Source organism: Eptesicus fuscus, chromosome 4, assembly GCF_027574615.1.
Source record: "Eptesicus fuscus isolate TK198812 chromosome 4, DD_ASM_mEF_20220401, whole genome shotgun sequence".
Taxonomy (NCBI): domain Eukaryota; kingdom Metazoa; phylum Chordata; class Mammalia; order Chiroptera; family Vespertilionidae; genus Eptesicus; species Eptesicus fuscus.
The window spans coordinates 45420074-45437864 of record NC_072476.1 but is presented as its reverse complement, the minus strand read 5'-3'; positions in this window follow the sequence as shown (position 1 = coordinate 45437864).

The following is a 17791-nucleotide window of genomic DNA, read 5'->3' as shown; positions in this document are numbered from 1 at the left end:
AAATAGAACCACCCACATAAGCAATTCAAGCGTTGTAATCTGACAAGGATTAAAAAGACTAATTGAAGCACACTCATGTACTGTTAACATGATAACACTGGGATCTCTTGTGGGGGTGGAGTTGGGGGTATTACAAGGAACTTTTCTTTTCTCTACTACAGATGTCTGGGATATTTAGGTTTTTATAATGAACACATGGTGCTTTTGTACTCAGAAGTTAACATTTTATTTATTTCAGGATTTCTGAGTCTTGGGGTATCTGTCAGAGAAATAAATATCACACTAACTAGCCCTAAGATGATGTGAAAGAACAGCAAATAAATCACCTTTATTATTGTTTTTATTTTATATTATTGTTTAAAGAATTACAAATAGTAGTACATATGTCTTCTTTTTTTCCCCATTGACCTTCCCCCGGTCAATGGGGGGGGGGGGGGGGGAGAGACATACGTACCACTATTTATAATACTTTAAACATGCTAAATGAATCACCTTTAAATGAGGCCGGTGCTGGGCTCTAGCTGCAAGGTGATTGCTGCTGTCTAAATGTCAGAGGCGGGACTGATCTGGGAGCCTGAAGGATGAGTCTGTGCGCGTGGACAGTTTGGTAATGAAGTGACTGCCATGCCGCCATCCGCGGCACCAGCACCCATTCCAGCCCCAGGCCCAGAAGTCACTGGAAAATAAACACAGGTCAGGAAGGGTGGGGATCTGCTGCTACCCAGCGCTAGACTGCTGTTTGGAGGGAATGAAGGCATTTACTGCGGCCTGGAAGGTCATACTCTCCAGTGCTCAGGATGGTAACATCAGAGGGTGTGCCAGTTTAGACATGGGGAGAAAGACTCAAAGGAGCAAGAGGAGTGGACGCCTTGGCGGACTGAGGCTGTGCAGTACCTCGCCTGACCGTGAACCCTGCACAGGAGAATGGAAAGCCAGCCTTCTCAAGATTGGCCTTCTAATGCAGCCCTCTCCCCCTCCACACAGGCAACTCTGCTCCATTCACTGTAGCTTCACATGAAATACATTAAATACCAGTGATGAGGACAGGGAGAGGGTGTGTGTCAGTTCATCTTATTCTACCTGCTGCCTTCAAAAACTCTTATCCTACAGTACAAGCCCCAACCCATTGTTATTATGCAAAGGCAATTGCTCATTATAAAATCTCCTCTGCACATTAGTACAACTGAAAAGCAACCTGAATTTCTTCCCACCTCATTAAACTTTCCTTGATTTTATACAGCCAGGGACCCACAAGGAGTTGACCTGTAATATATTAGTAAACGGCCAAAGAGTAACATATGATAAAGCGGAGCACACGGTGCCAAAGACCTAGGAAAGATGAGTTAACCCAATGTCCACTGGTCCTCTGCAGCTGGCTGTGTCACTGCCCCGCCAACTTAACACAACGCACTGGGCTTTCCAACATACGCACAGGTTCCAGGAGCCAGTCCCTCTTTCAGGAATGACACCGCCGCATGTGCAGAAGCCTCTCAGGGGGGGACACAGGCTCTGAGGCAGAAGAGATGACCGATAAGGGTTATAAGAATTGACTGCCAGCCCAAGGGCTATTGGATTTCTTCCCTGCTTAGCTGAAGGATTCTGCAGGAAAATTCTTTCAGGGCACTCACTGCCATCTGAGGTTGCAATAGCAAGCACCTGACAAAGTGATTATTTGAATTTCCTGCAAAACCATCAAAGCCCTGCATCTGGTCTTGGAGAGGGGAGGGGATGGGAGGGTGTGAAATTCCTGTCTTTAGCAGCTGACAGCTTTTTATTAAGAAAGTGAGGTGTCAGAGATTTGACATTTCTGTTACTGTTTTCATTGACTTCATACACCAGCAAATGCATTTGGCAGCCTTTTTCAGAACACCGAGACACCTGCCTGAGAGAGAAACCGGTTCAGGGAATGGATGTACACTCCAAGCCGGAGGACCCGAGCTCACTTCAGAGGGGAAGCCAGCGGGATGGAAGAGGACACGCCTCTGAAATGAGCTTGAATGGACAGCCTGTAGAAAAGAGGAAAATGCTGACATTCCAGTGTGGGGGGTGGACCCTAAGAAGGGCAGGACAGCTGGACTCTGTCCAGGGTGGTGCAGTGTGGCTGTTTGGGAGAGGGAGTGAGGTGAGGAAAGCCTGCTGTTCTCTGACAACTTCACAGTTGGCTACACACTGTCCAGGGGCATTTCCGGCAGCCACTGGGCCATCTCCACAGATGCACAGTCAGCTGGAGAAATTTCCATAAGCAACCAATGATCCCTGTCTCCATTGCTGGAACTGCATGCAGAATGCCATCATTTAAGTTCTCTTCCAGAAGATGTTCTGATCCGTCAGAATTTTGGCTACTGTCAACCATTCCCCTGGTGTCGCATCATAAGAAAAGAGGGTATTCAGGAATCTTATTCTCACATAAAATGGAATTTGTGAAGAAAAAGACCTGAAGGTCTTAGTCATCCACAATATCAATATGTGACAAATATGTGATGGAGAAATAAATAAATAAATAAATAAATAAATAAATAACTCTTAGGGTGCATTCTCCTTTCCAGAAGTATAGTAAGTAATATTGGAGGTGATAGTTCTATTGTTCTGTCACTGTTTTCTCTCCCAAGTGCTTCATTATAAAAGATAGGGTGCCTTCCGCAGCCGGTAACTGAAAACTCCTACTGAAACTACCACACATGCCAGCTTTTCCTGAAGCACAGGGATGTGTGAAGGAAGGGTGTAAGTCTGAAGAAATGCACTCTCTGTCAGGAAGAAGAGAGGAGGAAATGGCTCTCTGGTGGGCTGCTACTGCAGACACTCATTTATGGCACTATATGCAAAGGAGGGTGATAGAAATGTATTCTGAATGGCAAATCTCTTGTTCAGCTCAGAGTCCACTTCTGGGGGAAGGTTTCCCACTAAAGGTCTCTGAAAGTGAAGGTTTCCCTCATCAGGTATTCCTGACCGGATTGTCACAGACCAGGGAGACCTCAGGGCGTGTGAAAGCACATGCAGCCTCCGCCACCATCGGGCCTACAGGGCCATCACTTCCCGGGCAGCACGTGTGAGGCCTGCAGGTGCCTCCAGCAGCAGCCTGTGACAGGCCCGACGAATTCAATCATACAAAAGCAATGGTAGGAGAAACAAGAGTTGTTTAACTGCAAGAAAGAAGATAAGGGGGCACAGCTGCTGCCTTCTGGACACTAAAATACCACTTGTCCGATAACTAAGGATACACAGAAGAAGCCATGCCCAGACTGATAGGAGGGGCAGAGACACAGAACTGTCTGGTCCCACACCCACATGTGGCTGTGAAAACTCATGAGGGAAATCTCAGCACAAAGGTCTCCCCTGAGGAACAAGGAGTCCCAGTTCCACACAGGGCTCCCCAGCCCAGGGTTCCTGTGCAGGGAGGGGAAGGTCCCCGTGACTTCTAGCTGTGAAAACCAGCGGAGATTGTGGCTGGGACAGAGGGCTGCTGGAGTCCCAGCCGCTCATCTTACCGGGCCTGTGCGCTGTCCTACTTGCTGACACATTCACTTGTTCTGAGTTCCAGCACCGGGGCAGCAACTTGCAAGCTGCCAGGGACTTATGGGGAGGAACTGAATGGTCTAGCTTCAGGAGAGGAACTGATTTCTCCTGGACATAAATGCTGACAGAAGTCAGTTTCTTCGCTGAACCTTCCCCAAGCAGGTGCAGGCAGGCACCATATCTAAGTCTCCATCAATCTGGCTAGCATGGTTACCCCAACCCTGGTGATTCCCTGAGATCCCATCCCACCCAACTTGTGGGCTCACCCAAGCTGCTTCCAGTGGCTTTTCCATACAAATAGCCTGGCTTGGCTCATGCTTTGGACTTTCCTAAAATCTCTCAAAGGTTCACAAACCCCAAACAAGCAGCATCCAGCCAGGCATGCCCCAGACCTCTTGCTAAGAAACCCCACGCCTGGCACTAGTGGCACCTGGCCTCAGTTCACAGATTAGCCCAGGGGTCCTCAAACTTTTTAAACAGGGGGGCCAGTTCACTGTCCCTCAGACCATTGGAGGGCCGGACTGTAGTTTAAAAAAAACTATGAACAAATTCCTATGCACACTGCACATATCTTATTTTGAAGTAAAAAAACAAAACGGCAAAAACACCCACATGTGGCCCACAGGCCATAGTCTGAGGACGCCTGGATTAGCCTCTCCTATATACCTCCACGCCCAGCATAAGTGCCCACCATCTGCAGATCACTTTGTAGCTCAGATGGGGTACTAGACTTATCGGGGTGACCACTTTATAAAGTACATAAATGTCTAATCACTATGTTTTACACCTGAAACCAATATATGGTAATGCTGTATGTCAGCTATAATTGAAAAATAAGAAGTATCTAAAAATAAATTAAATATAGTTCAAGCTGTTTGAAGAAAAATTTTAAGTGACTCAACTTTAAAACTCACAGGTAGTAATCCAAACTGAGGAGATTAGCCCACATGTTAGGTTGTCTTTAATTGTGGGTTTAAAGTGAGGTTTTGTGTCATTTGAAAATACACAATCTGATTATGGGATTCTTACTCATCGAAAAGAACATCTCCAAAGAGTCAAAGGCAGAGAGAAGACCGAACATTGGAGGAACTGAAAGCCAACAGGGCTGGAGCACAAAGTCGTGAGTGTGGTGAGAAACAGTGCTGGAGCGGTCACATGGAGCCAGGTCCCACAGGGCCACGGGCCACCAAGCACCTTCCTGTCGCCTCTTCCTGCCTAACTGGACCCCACACACGCACCCCTCTGGGATGCGCGGCCGGCCCCTCCCTAGCAGGTCTGCCTGGTGCTGAAACCTAGTTCTCCCTCCCTGAGTCCCCTCCTGGTTTCAACCACCTTCAATGTCTGGCATCACCTAACTCGGTATTTTATTGTGAACCGCTACAGAGCCAGCGTGTGGCAGTCTAACAGTCACAAACCGGGAGGGTAGAAGATTTCAGCTTAACAAGTAGGAGTCAAACTGCAGACAGTCATTTTCCACTGCCAGCATTCAGGGTCTGTGGAGAAGCTGTAAATCCTGCCCTCTCCTTTGCTGGAGTAAAACATAAAAGCTCCGCCCGAAAGACTCTTCTGCTTCCTGGTGAGCCCAGATCAGAGCAGCACTTACTAGTATTAGGAGACCTCTGAGCACTCGGCGGTTTTTAATATCCGAGGGGCATTCAGTGTGAATGCTAAAAAAAAAAAAAAAAAAAATTTAAATGCAGCTTTGCCAACAATAACCAAAATAAATGTGAAGGACTTTGTCTTTCCAGTAAATGACGTGCGCGGCGATAAAGGCAGTTCAAGGGGAAAGGGCCTCGCCGCATCCTTCAGAGATGAAAGGGGATCTAGGAAAGAGCTCAGCCTTGAGACTCCGGGCTTGAAAGGCAGCGTTATCTTTTCACCGTAGTCAGTTTAAAAGCCTCACGTTGCTTCAGGGACAGGGGCACTCATAAATCCCGGGAAACAAGTTACAAAAACACCGAACGGAACCAGGCAGCCCTTTGTCCGGTCCCACAGTCCCCCTGCCCCCAGCAGCGCTGCACGGAGCGGACCCCAGATGGTTCTGCTTGAATCCCACCAGCAGACTCAGCTGGACCCAGACCACCAGAGGGGAAGGTCAAGATCACGGAAGTCTTCTATTTTTCTTTTTTTTTTACAGCTATGTTTGTTTAAAAGGTGGAGGAAAAGGAGGGGAAAAAAAAAAAAAAACTATATGAAGATATCACTTTGTCAACTTGATTAGAAGTTAAAAAAAAAAAAAAAGTGAAGGTTTTCTCAATCCCCCCACCCAAAAAGTGGAACCCACTTTAGGTTCACAATGCTTAACTTTTATTTCGAACCCAAGCTGCTCCTTTCTGCTATCAGTAGAAAAAAAAAAAAGTTCATAAACTATGAGAACCTCAAATATTCCTAACTCACCGTGTGTTTCATGAGGAGTGCCCCATGCTGAGGCGTGCCCACTGCAGCCCACCTTCAGCAACTTGTCAGGTCCCTTGGCGGCCCTGCACTCGGCCCTGTGCCTGAGCCCAATGCTCCAGGGCCTGGGCATGTGCATTTTCCATAAGGACCACAGGTCCTTTTAAGAGCAGACCAGTCTGGTCTCTTGTAATGGCCTTTCTGACACAAGAGACACACCAGTGTGACAATTTTGAAAGCCATTTCCAGCCTCAAATGAAAGTTTAGTGCAGTGGTCGGCAAACTCATTAGTCAACAGAGCCAAATATCAACAGTACAACGATTGACATTTCTTTCGAGAGCCAAATTTTTTAAGCTTAAACTTCTTCTAACGCCACTTCTTCAAAATAGACTCGCCCAGGCCACGGTATTTTGTGGAAGAGCCACACTCAAGGGGCCAAAGAGCCGCATGTGGCTCGCGAGCCGCGGTTTGCTGACCACTGGTTTAGTGGTTTCAGGTTTTTAAAAAATTAAAATAGAATACAATGGGAAAATCATCTTTGAGAGACTAGAGATTAAATTTAAATGGACCACTTAGCAATTATTTTCAAAAGCCAGATGATTTTGAATAAAACTGCCAGGACAGCAGAAGCTCAAGGCTTGTTCCCTTGCATCAAATGTGCTAATAAATGTGCTAATAGAGAAGACTGGTTTGGAATGCAAATGAAGTAAGAGAATGAGCTCACTTGAGATCTGGCTATATTTTTGGAGACTGTGCTCTCTTACACACTTAGGACCTGTTATTGGAAAAAGGGTATCCTCTGAGGAAATAACTAGGAAAGGTCCTGATCCCAGCCCATGGCGCAGGCCCTGACACGATAGATATTAAACTCTCCTCTTTATTCTCCAGCCTGGCCTGCAGAATGCTGGCTGAGAACACGGGCTTCGGAAACAGGGTAACGTGGATGGGTGCAAGTCCTCTTCCATGACTATGTCCTTGGGTAAGTAATTTACACTCTCTGGGTCTTGACTATAAAATAGGTTAACAATGAAAGCTCATTCTTAGGTTTACTATGAGTATAAAATAAGGAAATGTGCCTGGATGGTGTGGCTCAGTGGTTGAGCATTGACCTATGAACCAGGAAGGCACGGTTCAATTCCCAGTCAGGGCACATGCCTGGGTTGTGGACTCAATCCCTAGTAGGGGGCGTACAAGAAGCAGCCGATCAGTGATTCTCATCATTGATGTTTCTCTCTCTCTCTCTCTCTCTCTCTCTCTCTCTCTCTCTCTCTCTCTCTTCATGTCTGAAATAATTTTTTTTTTAATGAGGAATCGTAACATTGCATCTGCACATAGTCAATGCTCTGTAAGTATTAGTCAGTTTCATTGCTATTTTTATTGTGAATTATTGTTACTCGGTTTTTTAATTAGCACTGGCCTTGCCTGGACACTCACTGCAAAAATATTTTCTATTCTGATTTCCAAATTTGCTTGCTGTATATCTGACATCTGAGTTTTTACCTAAAGCAAGTAGCATCGTCCACTCCAGCATCAGAGCTTTTTAAAAATCTATTTCCAGCCCTAACCGGTTTGGCTCAGTGGATAGAGCGTTGGCCTGCGAACTGAAGGGTCCCAGGTTCGATTCTGGTCAAGGGCATGTACCTTGGTTGCGGGCACATCCCCAGTGGGGGTTGTGCAGGAGGCAGCTGATTGATGTTTCTCTCTCATTGATGTTTCTAACTCCCTCTCCCATCCTCTCTATAAAAAAATCAATAAAAAATATATATATATATATATATATTTATATTTTTTTTTTAGAAAAATCTATTTCCAGGCAATAAGTTGTTCTTCGTTGCCCTGTGATAAGTGCTCCTTAGGGGAAATGGCCTGGATTGTCCCATATTTAACTACGCTAAACAGTCAGATCTTACAGATATGTGTATATTTTCTATTTCCTGCAATGGGATTCCCTCATTCACTATTCAGCCACCCGTGCTTTTCCTTTAAAACCTCCTATGTGGCTTTCGGTGGCTTTCGGTGACTGTGAAGCTTGGGCGATCTGGCCAGGCCAGGCCGAGGACGTTGGATCTCAGTGTCCTCCCAGCGCTTCGAACCTTCCCTGAAGGCTCTCAATAAAATAGACTGCCTAACAAAAAAATAAAAATAAATCTTCATTAAGGGTGCTCCTCTCTGGGTCTCCCAACATAGAAGAAATCCAAGGGACAAATAGACCTGTGTATACTCATAGAATGGTTTCTGCATTTTCCCAGTTGAAATCACATATTCTGTTTTGTTTCGTTATAAAATTCAAAAATGTTCTACTGATAATCTTATCCACCTTTTACCTCATTCTTTCTCCTCTCCTTCCCCCTAGGAAAAGACAAATAAAAGATATTAAGGCCAAATTGACTCCAATCAGTACCACTTTCAGCATTCCCCAAAGAACAATGAACTCCGTAGTTGGCCAGCTACCAAAGAAAAGAAAATTACAAAAGCAAAAAGACCAATATCTATCCTGAAACAGACTAAAAATTTCCTGCCTGTCTAGTTTGTTTTATTGTTCATCCAGATGATTTGGCATCATGGAGACACAACTTTTTACTCTGTTTACACCACCTGCTCTCAAAGTCAATTCATAAGAGATAAAATAAAAGAATTGTAAAGCAATTCATAAATCTTGAGTGATGGCAGTTCCTGCATTTTGTTACCTTGATTTGACATCATATATTCTGAGTTTGATATTTGAATTCTTTCATCAACTTTCCTAGACCTCTAAAATGCAGAAGTTCCACCATATTTCCTTCTTCACTACAGATATTTTCCAATGATGTTTTAAGTTTGTGAGTCATTTATTATAGAAGTTGCCTGAATTGCATAGCCTAGTTGGAGTCCAAGTCACAGGTCACTCTCTTTGGAGCACTGGTCTTCATGCTGCTCTGTGAGGGCATATTGTATCCATTGCCCTGCTCACAGCCCTGCCCTCGGGAATCACTGGTCAAGAGGCAGAGAGAACATGAGTGTCAGTGGATTTCTACAAATTCATCACCATGACGAGAAGGAAAGTACAGATTGTGCTCAAGGTGGGTGAAAAGCACACTTTACTTAAAAAAAAAATCAGTGCAGACCCCTGTACCAAACATCAGTGCATTCGTTTGGTAAAAGAAAATATTCACCTCTCATAAAGTCAAGATCGTTGGAAACTTTTTCACTCCCTATTTTAAAATTATGACCAGTTGGCTCAGGTGGTAAAAACACGAAGGGTTATGAGAAATACCTATTCATTTCTCTCCTGCTCTTCAATAACATCCTCCTCTCTCCCTTCCCTTTCTTCCCATCATTCCCTCCCTGTTCCTTTAATTTGCCATTCCCATGCACAAAGGACCCAGGGTCTCTTAGAACAGAGTAGATGTCCATGAAAAGAGAGACTACACTGGGTCATGTGAAAATAAATAGCAACAACTCAGTTCTTCAGGCGGTAAGATTACCTAACTTCATTCCTTAACCTCCAAACACAAAATGGGTGGCACAAGATGAAATAGCTGAAACGAAAAAGACATTTAAATCCAAACAAGATTAATTCATGACGGTTCAGAATCACCCAGGGTTCAGTATTGCTTTTTTGGCCCTTCTTTCTGAGTAGCAAATAAATTCTGTACAAGGAAGTGAAATCACATCAGTCCTCTCTGGGAGAAAAGAGTTATTCTTGCCGAGTAAGAACGTACTAATGTTCAACATATATATATATATATATATATATATATATATATATATATATACATATATATATATATATATATATATATAGAGAGAGAGAGAGAGAGAGAGAGAGCTATATATACATAGATAGATTAATACGTTGATCAATCTATCTAGGTATCTAGATTGATCTAGATATAGATATATAGATATATGTATAGGTATTTCATCAGAAGAGATTTGAAAAATGGTATGCATGTTTGTATACAAAAAGGGGAGACAAATGAAGCCAAACCTAGAGGTTTTCATGGAAAAATATTTTTCTTCTCAAATGTTATCAGGTGGAGGACACTTGAAGCCAAGCCAAATAACACTGAGCTGCTTCCCAGAGGTTTTCATAGAAAAATATTTTTCTTCTCAAATATTATGAGGTGGAAAATCCGACAGCCACACAAGAAAGATCACAGTAGGTTACAGCAATCCAATTCACCATCAACAGGCTTTTGTTATCCTCACTGCACTGTTTTGGCAGATCATGTTGAGGAGAAAGCAATTCCAAGAGTTACGAGGAAAACCTATTACAAATGATTCCTTCCCTCCTTTGCCTTTCTAGAAAGAAATAAGCTCAAAAGCAAACCAACCTCCCTATCACAGCCTGAGATTTCTCAGGTCCCATTTATGGAGGAGCAATACCATGGAGTGGCTAAGAGCATGACCTCCATAGTCAAAGATAACGGATTCTACTTCTTCCTCTTTCTAGTAGTAGGACCAAAGCCTCAGTTTCCTCCTTAGGCAAATTAAGCTGTTACCTACTTCCCAGTATTATTATGAGATGTAAGATTAATGTCTATAAAGAACCTAGCCCAGCGCCTAGTGCAGTAATTTTTATTAATAAATTGATTAAAAGACTTATCATTAAAATTCCTTAAATCTTGATATTGTCATGAAAATCATGAGATTGGTTAACAAGACCGTATGTCTTAGAATTTCCAGGACAATCTCAATCTCAAACATATTATTCTATGGTTGTATATGCCGTTTTGTTTTAGGAACTAGGTTACTCACGGATAGATATTGCAGGTTATTTCAAATGAAAGATGGGAGGAAGGAGAAATTAAGAGAATGCAGGATCTATTGTACATGGTGGTTCCCAAACTGGGGTTCCTGAATCCCTAAGATACTAATAACACCAGTCTTTTTGAATACCTAAAGTCTTAATAGACATCTTACCAACTACACAGCCACAAAGATGCTAAAATATAACCAGCATATTAGATAAGTATACTGAATACTTTAATGAAATAGGAAATGAGAAATGCTTTTATAAATACAGTTTACCACTGAGGGTGCTAGTGACAAAAATAGTAATAAAAAGGCCATTTAGTGATAGAAAACTTGGAAACCACCCTTTCAGATCGAGTACTTCTATGGCTTCAGGGGATTGAACACCAATGCTAGGCAGACAGTGACCTAGGGATGTTCTAGTCTATCAGAAACTTGCCATTTGAGTTTTTGATCTGAAGAACAAAGGAAATGCCACTCTCATAAATGCTCCCCAAGCTCCTCTTATATCAAATCAGCAATTGCCTTCTTTTCAAACCATAAATAGATGTGAAGTGACACTTTTGAAGAAAGGGTTCAATAAAATCACATTTTAACAGTCAATAGGAAATGTAAAAATACATTTTGTAACTGAGGGTGCTGGCCTTTGTGTAAATAGAAAACACAACTTACGGGATGGTCTTGAAAGGGATGGTGATTCTGACTGACTTTTCAGTGAGGCCCGGGTTCTCCTCCCGTGCTTTTATCCTTCTGCCTGTCTATGATTCAACCACACCCCTTTGTTGTCTGGATTCAGGAGGGTCCTGTGGCTGTGGAGTGGAGCTTCCCTCTGTGGGGCAGAGCTTCCCTCTGTGGGGCATAACCAGCTAACGATGGGGGAGGCAGTTTCCATCTCCACCGCTTTCATGCCCACCTGTTGTGTCCGGCAGAGCTTCGACACAAGAGTTGGAAGTAGAAGATCACAGGTTCCCCCTACATACACCAGCTTGTAGTTTGACCATCACTACCAGCTCTTTTTTAAAAAAAATGTTTATTGATTTTTAGAGAGAAAGAGAGAGAGAGAGAAACATCAATGTGAGAGAGAAACACCCATCAGTTGTCTCCCACAGGGATCAAACCCACAGCCTTTGGTCTTCGGGATGATGCTCCAAGCAACTGAGCCACAACGGCCAGGGCTCACTATCAGCTCTTAATGGGACAGCACCATTAAGTTGGTCAGTGCACCAATAAGTTGCAGCACCATAAAATTGGAGGTGTGAAATTTTAAAACCAGAATGTCTATATCCACATTCAATGATTTCAGACCTGACTGTGACACACAACGCAAAAAAAATTCCATCCACTGAGATATACAAACCTCTCCACAGCGTAGACAGGTTTGTGGGTCTGAGGCCTGAGGCTGTTCACCCCAGAGGAGAGGAACTGGGTGGGATGCCAAGGAGGAGGCAGTGATGTCCCTCTTCCTGTGTCTGCCCTCCGCTGGGTGGCTTCCTTATTTTATTTCAAAATAGATCTGGTAATGGTCTGAACATATTCCTATATTTTCTTGCTAAATGAGCTTAAATGTGTCTGGACTAGAAAATATTGTATTGTTACTATCTGAATAAAATTAAGGCAGCAATGAATAATGAATACCAAGGGATGTACCTCCTTACAAAGTAAAGTGTTTTTATTGCCACCTCCAGAGCATGTCACGGAGGCGCTCCCACCCATCACAGAGGAGAACATACTGCGCCATCTCTAGGAAAGTGGGATTCCCCACCACACCCCCAGGGCAGACAGGTGCTCTGAGTGCTGTTTTCCCATATTTATTTCCCCTTGTGGCCAAAGATTATATTTATGAGATGCCTCCTTTATTTTTCCTCTCTTTATGCTTTAATAAATGTATACTCATACTAAAGAATAGCATTTATAAAGCACCTATTCGATTCGAGGCACGGTAATATGTTCATTTCATTTAACTTTGCCAACTACCCTTGAGTTAAGTACTATCACCATATCTGGAGGACGAGCAGTCAAAGGCTCAGGGAAGGTGCACAAAATCCGAGCAGCTGCCAGAGCTGGAATTTGAACCTAAGTCTCTTTGTCTAAGTTTTTACCACCTCACCAGACACACCTGCCAAGAGGCAGATTGGCATGTCCAGGGTTAACTGGATTACAGGGACTGGTGCGAGGAATACCCCAGTATTTCCTGCCTAGTCATGGCCAGTTCCTGAGTCCACACACCCATATTTCTCTCCGCCCCCTCTCCCCACATGGCTAGCCTGCCTTCACAGACCCCAGTCCTGGCTTTGACCTGGTAAACTGACTCCAATCTCTTTGCTTCTGACCTCAGTTCCTGTTTTTGATCTGCTTTATCCCAAATCCTCACCTCTAATCTGAGCTTAATCAACCAACCCTTCCCTAGTAGTTATGTCAGTCAGTCTGGAACCCACCTCATGGACTGGATGCCAGAAACAATCAGCATTCGGGAGCTAATGAAGTTTTTCTACTAAAGGTGTGTGAGGGGGAGGGGGAGGGAGTTAGACATAGATACATACACAGTATTAACTTTTTAAAAAGCAGCTATTACTAAGATGATGACCCTCTGCCTTGCTGGTCTGAGGAGACACCTGCTGGGAATCCTTTTGCTTCCTTCAGAGAATTCTTCACAGCACCGCACATCTGGGAAAACAGTCCAGCAAGATCAAACCGACTCACACAACCCTTTCTTGCTGTTTTCCCCGGGCCTAGCCTGCCACCTACTGGCAGGGAGTAGGAGCAACAACCTAGGAGCAAGGACCCAGAAAAAGAATGAAAGGACCTGAACAAGACAGCTGCTCGCAGCCAAGGACCAGCGTCCTTAGATCTTCCAAAGCCCAGATCTGCGGGACAACGGAGGAAAGGCTGGGGGCAAAGGCAGTTCTCACTCCTAAGCTGCTGTCTACCCTAAAGAAACAGCATGAATAAGTTAATGGTCTTTGTGCCCTTCACTGGCAGAAAATTTCCTTCCATTAAGAAAACTGCACGCCGCAAAAGGAAAAGCATCCGAGAGAAGGGACAGATTTGAACTTCCCAGAGAAAATCCGGAAGACTTCCCGGGAGGCTTTCACTATCGCAGTCCGTCAGCAGAAGTCCCCACGCATGAGCCCACAGCAGTGGGCCCAGCGGACACAGAAAGTGGGTCACTGCTCTTCCCAGGAGCTGGAACTTGTGAGCCCCAAGTTGAACAACTGCCAACAATGCAAGAGCCCAAAACTAAACCCTACCCTAACGTTAACACCTTTACTGACCTTCAAATGGGAAGAGTCTCTGAAAAATAATAGTATCCTTACCAAATTCATATAAAATGATAAATTTCTAAGTACGGTAAACATATAAAGCATACCATGCAAATGTGATTTCATGAAGATCTTTCAAAAGATCTTTTTTCCAAGCCCCCACCATCCTTGCAACATCGTGAACATACCAACAGCAAGACCTTCCAAAAATGACTTTCTTTTTTTTTTTCAAGCTTTAATTTTTTTACCCTAATTTTGTGCCCTGAGAAAAAATGAGAAGGAAGACCTCTCTGCCAGTCCTCCTCATTACCCTCTGCCCTCACTTGTCAGAAGCTGGCCTAAAGGGCTTTAAGTCCATTTTAAGTGTCAGGGTTTTTTCTCTATTTTAAGTGCATGTGGATTTCAGGTTAATCATGACAGATTGACCACAGGTATTCATTTCCTTTCCCTCCCAACACTCAACTAAAATGACAAGGACAAAATAAAAAAGATATTACCCACCAGGACAAATAGAATGAGAGAGGAGAAGAGAGCAGACAAGGACATTAGCACATCTGTGGAGGACTGAGGAATGGTGGACTTACAGGGCAGTGGTATTTCCACCTAACTGCCCCAGAGACCAGCACTGCTGAGAATGAGCAGCACAGAGTTCAGGCAGTAGCACTGCCGAGGCCCTGTGTATCAAGGCACCTGGCATCAAAGGCAGGGTAAAGCAAGGGGGTGGAGAAAAAGGACTTGGCTGAACGTCTACAAATAGTTGGAAGCCAGACTCCCTCCTCAACACCATTCCCACAGAACCAGGCAACACTCTCCTCAAAACCAATCCCACAGAGCCAGGCAACTCCCTTCCTCACCCACCATTGTGTTCCCTACCCGCACTGGAGACTGAGGTTTATTCTCCTGAGAAATTGAGTCTGAGAGGCTCCAATTTCTGCGATTTCAAATATAGCAAGGGCCTCAATAAGGCATGCCCCCCACCCCCCAAAAAACACAGGCTAAACAGGACTTCAGTGTGAACTCAGCCCTCCTCCTTCACCTGCACCCTCAATGGCAGCAACCAGGTTTATATGTCACTGTGGACTCAACAGTGTAAACACTAGTTATTTACTTTACTAAAATTATGTCACAATCATTACGGATTTAACCAAGGACTGTGAAATAACTATAGGGAGGATTGGGAGAGTAGAGGGCGTGGAGAGAAGAGTTAAAGCCTCAGCTACTACCACAGAAGTCTATAGATCATGTAAAATTGAAACGTTCTAAAATAGCAGTCAAGATTTAATATTTATAAATGTGCAGATAAGCATCAAAAGAAACCATTAAAAGAATAGAAAGTAATTGCCTCCAGGATGAGTCAAGGAGATGGGAGGAGTGGTGAACTGATCTTTGTTCTTTATAAGACTTGTACTATATATTTTTTAATTCTGTGCATGACTTTGATAAATATTTTAAAAATTAAAATAGCTAGGGAGTTTCACTTTGGGATGGTGAAAAAGTTTGGGAGATGAATGGTTGTGATGGTTAAATAACAACATGAATGTGGTTAATACCACTGAATCACTTAAAAATGTTTAAAAGTGTCAATTTCATGTATGTTTACCAAAATAAATATATTCTTAATTAAAATAGCATTTGATCATTAAGTCAGGGATGACTGAACAGTCAACCATTAGTTGCCACCTACATTATGTGGCAAGACAAAATGGTTTTTCTCGTATAAATATTAAGAGTTTTGGGTCAAGCTAGTTGGTCCAGGGCATTTGTTAATTTCACTCAAAAAGCTATCAACTGATATGACAGGCACCAAACTAAAGGTGATGAGAACAACAGAATATGAATTTTGACCTCAAAGACTTTAGATTTGAATGGAGGGAAAAGAGATAGCAACAATTTAGATGTAAGAATCTAAGGTGTAGTATGGGGACACATAGGTGGTGCCTTATATCAGCTACTCCATGAGTGCTTGTCAGTGCTGAAAGAAGGAAGCAGATAACTGCTATGGTATTGCTGATAACAAAGGTCTGTAAAACTTCAACAAAGGACGGGGAAGATTTTCCAGAGGACAAGTGTTTTATTTTTTTGTTTTGCTTTGTTTCATTTTTTTTTTTTGCAAGAACCTTAGTCTTTGGGAGGAGAGTTCAAGATTGTTTTTAATTTATTTTTCAATTACAGTTGGCATACAATATTATATTAGTTTCAGGTATACAGCCTAGTAATTACCTTATAAGGTGATCACCCCAATAAATCTAGTAGTACCTACCTGGCACCATACATAGTTATATAATATTATTGACTATATTCCCTATGCTGTACTTTACAGTCATAAAAAGAATGAAATCTTACCACTTGTGACAACGTGTATGGACCTAGAGGGCATTATGCTAAGTGAAGTAAGTCAGACAGAGAAAGACAAGTAGCCTATGATTCCAGTTGCATGTAGGAGATGCCTTTTGAACAGAGGTTTAAAGAGGATTCCAGGCAGAACCAATGTCCTCTCCTGGAGGCCCAGGCAGTCCAACTTACCGCACACACTGGAGCTTTATTGCTTTACAATAAAAGCTTTGCAATAAAGTCAACAACAAATGATTTTATAGGGCAAAGCAATGCTTTCTCTGACCACATGGTACCCCGAAGGGAGAGGCTGACAGTTTGAGAGGGAGGAGGCGGGTGTGGAGAGGAGGCAGGTTGATCAGTGGCCTAGTATTTGCAAATTCTCTTGGTCCTACCACCCACAGGCAATTGCCCTTCAACTTCACTCACTTTTTTTCTTTGCTTAAACAAACCAAAAAAACTCTGGCCTGAGAAAATGGCCCATATTTTCCCACCACCCAACAGAAGCAAACAAGACAATTCACAAAGAGCCTCGGGAGCTCAGAGAGAGGTAAACACTTGCCATGGCCCTCTTTCCTCTGCTGGCTTCAGAGCTCATCTCTTATTCGTGTTTGCACTACAGTGAGCCAGCCCTTGATTTTTACCTGGATGTGTCTCCACGCCCCACACACCAAGATCATGCTTTCTAGCAAAGTGCTAGATCTAATACATTACCATTAAGACCAAACATCACCTGATAGAGCTCCTTACAACAGAATTTTATGTGCATATGGAAGCACTTCTCTTCCAATCATCTAATCAGGTCCTTATCTGAGAAGATCTGTTTCAGGTATTCCTGGGAATTTTTTGAGACTTTAGTTTAGTTTAGTTTCTCTATTGTGGAGATCCCATGAACACTTTGGTTCTGCTACATTTCTACTGTCATGTTACTTGTGCCCTTTTTAGTTCCCTATGGAACTGGGAGCCCCTTTTGAGAAGAGACAATGTTTTATTCACTGTGAAAAAGCAGGAAGAATTGGTAGAAATAGAGAAACATAAAGCAGATGTTACAGGTGTCCTCTGCCAATTACCTCAGCCCCCTGTGATGGGCACCAGCAAGTTGCTCTTATTCCCACTGCTGTCTCCTGGCATCTCTATGCCTTGGGCCATCTGGTCATGGGAGTGGGTCAGCCTGTGCAAAACAGGCCACATGGTACAAGGAGTTAATGTCCCAGTGAAGGAGGAGAATTGATGGATGAATATCCCAACTTGCTGACCCAGTGGGACAATTCAGAGCTATGAGCCAAACAATTTCCATGTGCCCCCTACCAGCAGGGTCTAGCAGCGCATTAGAAGCTGCTTTCAAATCAAGATTTTCTTAGGAGTTCTTGTACTTCTCAAATTCAGGAGCTGGGTATGGTCAGATCCATATATATATGCCTGATATAAAAGAAATGCTATGTTTAGGATTGGGCCCAAGTAGGTCTGGAACACACAAAGGTATACATAAAGATGGCCCAAATCCTAAATTGCTAAATTCTCTCACTTAGCTCTTCTATGGCCTTATGAGGGATTA